Source organism: Astatotilapia calliptera, chromosome 3, assembly GCF_900246225.1.
Source record: "Astatotilapia calliptera chromosome 3, fAstCal1.2, whole genome shotgun sequence".
Classification (NCBI taxonomy): domain Eukaryota; kingdom Metazoa; phylum Chordata; class Actinopteri; order Cichliformes; family Cichlidae; genus Astatotilapia; species Astatotilapia calliptera.
In genome coordinates this window covers 28089024-28094269 of record NC_039304.1, presented here as the reverse complement: position 1 = coordinate 28094269, position 5246 = coordinate 28089024, and the positions used below count along the sequence as shown (strand labels likewise).

General features: G+C 41.3%; 1 long non-coding RNA gene across 1 annotated transcript; it reads right to left on the bottom strand.

Annotated features, from left to right (window-relative positions):
* Positions 1–3969: 3969 nt before the first annotated feature.
* On the bottom strand, positions 3970–4711 carry LOC113019131 (uncharacterized). Its single transcript, XR_003271955.1, has 3 exons — positions 4656–4711; positions 4450–4534; positions 3970–4119 (listed from the first exon to the last, which is right to left on the bottom strand). It is a non-coding gene; the product is annotated as an uncharacterized LOC113019131 (long non-coding RNA).
* Between the last annotated feature and the right edge of the window lie 535 nt (positions 4712–5246).

Here is a 5246-nt window from a genome sequence, read left to right as displayed (position 1 = left end):
ACGGCTCACCTTTTGTTAACATTCAAGTTTTGTTCCCTGTTCCTTGGAGTCTGCATTTTGGGTCCTTTTTTCAATTCATACAGTCTGCCCTCGCCAGACTGTGACACTTTTTCCTTCCTACTGTCGTGAAGTGCTTGCTCATAGGAGGTTGTTTGTTTGTTGGGGTTTTCTCTCTATTATTGAAGGGTCCATTAGATGCATTGAGGCCAATACTGCAGTGCTGGTGTGATTTGACACTATAGAAATAAAATGGAATGTAGTTGAATTTACTTTAATCTCCTGTTTTAACTTTAAATAAGAGAATGATCAAGCATAAGAAAATGCACTTATTTACATGTAAGTCCTTATTTGCAAATGCAAATTTGAAAATGCTTATTACATGGCTCTCAAAAGTGTTTCTATTGTGTTGTTAAAGACCACACTGAGTTTATGAACCCTTCTTAAACTAGAGGCTCATGCTGAATTTTAACTTCATCTCCTGATTTAACATTCACCAAGAGGCTGGTCAAGCTTAAGAAAATGGTTTTATTTACATCCAGGTCTTTATTTGCAAATGCAAACATTTCATATTTAGATTTATTGCAAGATTACTTGATTGTCAGAAGTGTTTTGTTATTTTGTCTTTCTTTCCCATGTTGTTACCCTGCAAAGTCAAGTTGAGATCTTGAAACCAGTATAAAGTAGAAGCTCGTGTTTAACCACACCTGTTTAACCACGCACACCATTTTCATACATGTAAAAAGGACTGCGCACACACACACACACACACACACACACACACACACACACACACACACAGGTGACTGTCTCCATCTAGTGGTGAAGAATGTAATGCTGGTGTAGAAAATCTTAATAGTCTGTTTTTCACTTCTGTACAACGATTATTACTGTCACAAAAACCTACAAGTTAATTATATTTCAGTATGACACAATATTAATTTATTTCCAAGCCAAAATCATGCAACAGCCCAGATCAGGCTCCATAATATTTTCTACTTCATTTTTGTTGTTAGGTTCATCAACACATGCATCACAGACTGTGAGAAGAATTCAGGTTTCAGTCAGATGTGAGAAAAGCCAACAATCCATGAGATTAATAAGTACAGTGATGAGTTTAATGTTAAGTGGAAGCGAGTTGACAAATGTACAAATGAATCCCTTTCAGTCTATTGTAGACTGAATTCATTATAACCCCATAGAACAGAATCTGTAGTATGTATCAGTTTAAATGCAGAATGAAAATTTTGCATCCATTTTTCTTTCCTGTGAAAGGTTTTTACCCCTCAGCTGTAAAAGGCCATGCAGGTGGATGGGGTGGCTGGTAGCGTGGACACCCAGGTTTCTGAACATGATAACTTGAAAATGATGCCGCATCCGATTTTCAAACTGATATCATAGGTGCATGTACGAAACGTTTCTGACGAGTTTGAAACCTAGTGAGCTTGAAGTAAAAGTCAAGCACAAAGTTTTCGGAAAATTATGTAAACACGATAACTTGAGAATGAGTATTTTTAAATTCACGACATAGGTGCAGCTACTAAAAATCAGGAATTAAATCAAATCAAATCACTTTTTATTGTCACATCACATGTGCAGGCACACTGGCACAGCACATGCGAGTGAAATTCTTGTGTGCGAGCCCCACAAGCAACAGAGATGTGCAAACACAACAACACAAACGAGCAAAATACAAGAATGGCCAACCTGAAACTAATAAATATATGTACAATATATAATAGTGTATGCATTTCTGGATGTGTATACTAAATATTTTCCTACGTGTGTGTGTGTGTGTGTGTGTGTGTGTGTATACACATTTTTACAAATTAAATAGTAAAAAAATAATAAATAAAATAATAATAATAATAAAAATATATACAGAGTTGAATATGTGCAAAACAAGTGGCATTTATATACAGTGTGGAGTGCATAATGTTGAAGTTCCAGTAGTGAAGCTGAGGTGTCTATGACGTGTTCAGCAGTCTGATGGCCTGATGGAAAAAGCTGTCTCTCAGTCTGCTGGTACGGGACCGGATGCTGCAGAACCTCCTTCCTGATGGAAGCAGTCTGAACAGTTTATGGCTGGGGTGACTGGAGTCCTTGATGATCCTCCCCGCTTTCCTCAGGCACCGCTTCCTGTAGATGTCTTGGAGGGAGGGAAGCTCACCTCCAATTATCCGTTCAGAGCACCGCACTACTCGCTGGAGAGCTTTGCAGTTGTAGGCGGTGCTGTTGCCATACCAGGTGGTGATGCATCCAGTGAGGATGCTCTCAATGGCACAGCGATAGAAGGTCCTGAGGATGCGGGGGCTCATGCCGAATCTTTTCAGTCTCCTGAGAAAGAAGAGGCGCTGCTGCGCCTTCTTCACTGTTTTGTTTGTGTGTACTGACCACGTAAGATCCTCAGCCAGTGTACGCCAAGGAACCGGGAAGCTGCTCACTCTCTCCACAGCAGCGCCGTTGATGGTGATGGGGGTGTGTACTTCTCTGCACCTCCGGAAGTCCACTATCAACTCCTTTGTCTTTGTGACGTTGAGGGTGAGATGGTTGTCTTGACACCAGTGGGTCAGGGCAACCTGACCTCCTCCCTGTAAGCCGTCTCATCACCGTTGGTGATAAGACCCACCACTGTAGTGTCGTCCGCAAACTTCACAATGATGTTGGAGCTGTTAGTGGCTGTGCAGTCGTAGGTGTAGAGTGAGTACAGGAGAGGGCTCAGTACACACCCCTGTGGAGCACCAGTGTTCAGTGTGATGGGGGATGAGGTGATGCTGCCCAGTCTGACCACCTGGCGTCTGTCAGACAGGAAGCTAAGGATCCAGCTGCAGAGGGAGCTGCTCAGTCCTAGATCTTGCAGTTTCCTGTCCAGCTTCGAGGGAACGATGGTATTGAATGCTGAGCTGTCATCTACAAACAGCATCCTCACATACGTGTCTCTCTTCTCCAGGTGTGACAGGGCAGTGTGTAGTGTCAGGGCTATGGCATCATCAGTGGACCTGTTGTGGCGGTATGCAAACTGTAGAGGGTCCAGTGAGTCGGGTAGTGCAGAGCAGATGAAGTCCCTGACCAGCTTCTCGAAGCATTTGCTTACGATGGGGGTCAGGGCTACAGGTCGCCAGTCGTTCAATGAGGAGATGGTGGAGGATTTGGGTACAGGGACGATGGTGGCCATTTTGAAGCAGGCTGGGACTACAGACAGAGAGAGGGAAAGGTTGAAGATGTGCGTGAACACTCCAGCCAGCTGAGCCGCGCATGACCTGAGGACGCGGCCGGGAATCCCGTCCGGACCAGTAGCTTTGCGTGCGTTCACCTTCCTGAAGCACTTCCGCACATCCTCCTCAGACACAGTATGCGCACTGACGTCATCATCAGAATTAGTTCAAATCCCAGTGACATTGAACTTATCATCTAACTGTCAAAGAAGGTGGTGAAAGCTTACTGATTTGGGCTTGTTTTTTTCAGTTATTGAGTCATCTATACACCCCTCAAGGCCAGGTTGTATAAGGGTAAAGTTGCACACAAGTAATACATCATAAAGGAATTATGTCTCAACTTGATCCTTAAACTTCATCCTTGAAATGTACTTTTTCCTACTCAGTTTGAAATTCTGGACATGTGAAAGCATGCAGGTGTAAAACACGTCATTTGCTTTGCTTTTCATTTATATTCATGCTGATGCAATGTTCTTATTTAAATTCAGTCTATGGTTCTTGCACAAGTCTTTTAAGTCACAACTCATCTGCATCTCATATCACTGAACTGCAGGTTTGTTGTGCTGGTGTGGTGACTGGTTCCTGTGGGAAAGTCTGTGAAAGTCAAATGAAGTGATATATAACTTTCATAAACATAAATATCAACACTAAAATCTTCCAAAACAACTTTTCATTTCTGGTTATAGTATTGCATTAACAGTTTAGAGAAACAGCAAATCAATCAAAGTAAAACATAAAATATAGCCACTGTAGTAATTAAACATTTGTATCTAAATCCACTCAAAATAATTAAGAATGCAAGCTAAAGGTTTGCAAACATCATCATAGCTTTCCTGCTCCTGATGTCATATCTTCTCTGCAGTCCTCTTTTAGAGTAAATCGCTGTCCTCCACACACGTATCTGCCGCTGGAAAACAAGATTGGTGAACCTGATATTATGAAATTATTTATGTTTTTTCTCTGAAAACAGGTGATGTAAAACCTAAAAAAGTCCCTCATCCTGGCCTCAAGGATTATCCACCACTTGTTAATATCAGATAGGACATTAGTGAATTCTAAACAGATCTGTAGCTCAATTTAGATTAGACGCTGAATTAATCAAAACATAAAACAAGCCATGAAATTTTGCTTCTTCTACTTACAGAAAACTTCTTTATTTAGCATATGGATAAAATAAAACATAACCATATATGGGTCACTTATGACATGGTGTAAATATGTTATTTAGGATCCGTACCTTCCTTTTGTTGCTTTTAACAGCTGATGTGCCTCCAACGCAGACTAACAACACCAGAGACCTGACTTTGAAGAGAGGCCTCCAGCTGAATACACAACATATAAAAAAGAGAAAATGGCGTCATTTGTTGCTTGAGTTGCTGAGAGCTGATAAGAAAATGGAGTAGAGGTGTTTAAAAGCAGAGCAAACACATCTGTTTCCTGTACCTGCTGCAGCCCTTGATCCCTGATGTTTGGATCTGTCAGATCAGCACTGCTTTTCATTCTCAGCCTCACTACAGTCCTCTTCTGCACATCTGGAAATGGCAAATGAAATAATAATAATTATTTTCATCTTAAAAAAAATTCTTTAGTTTTGTATCAAACAGAAATGAAATGTATTGATGGACTTGATAAGAATAAGACTTATATAAGACCAGAAGCTGCTTCTGGCCTGCTACCGCTCCTCAGTGGAGAGTGTACTCTCCTGCTGCCCAGGTGTTTGGGAAGCAGGCGCCACAACTGAGAACAGGAAAGCTACGCAGAGGGTATTAACACTGCCCAAGAAAATCATTGGCTGCCTTCTGCCGCCCCTGGAAGCGATGACGATAAAGGCTACTCTGTTCTAATTTCTTTCATTGTATCAAGCTATGTAAATTACAACAGATTGTACCTTTCATAGGAAGTCTGATGTCAGTTGGTGGAGTTGTAGTAAGAGGAGTAGCAATGATATTATCTGTTATAGTTGTAGTTGTAGCAATAGGAGTAGCAATGGTAGTATCTGTTGTAGTTGTAGCAACAGGAGTAGCAATGGTAGTA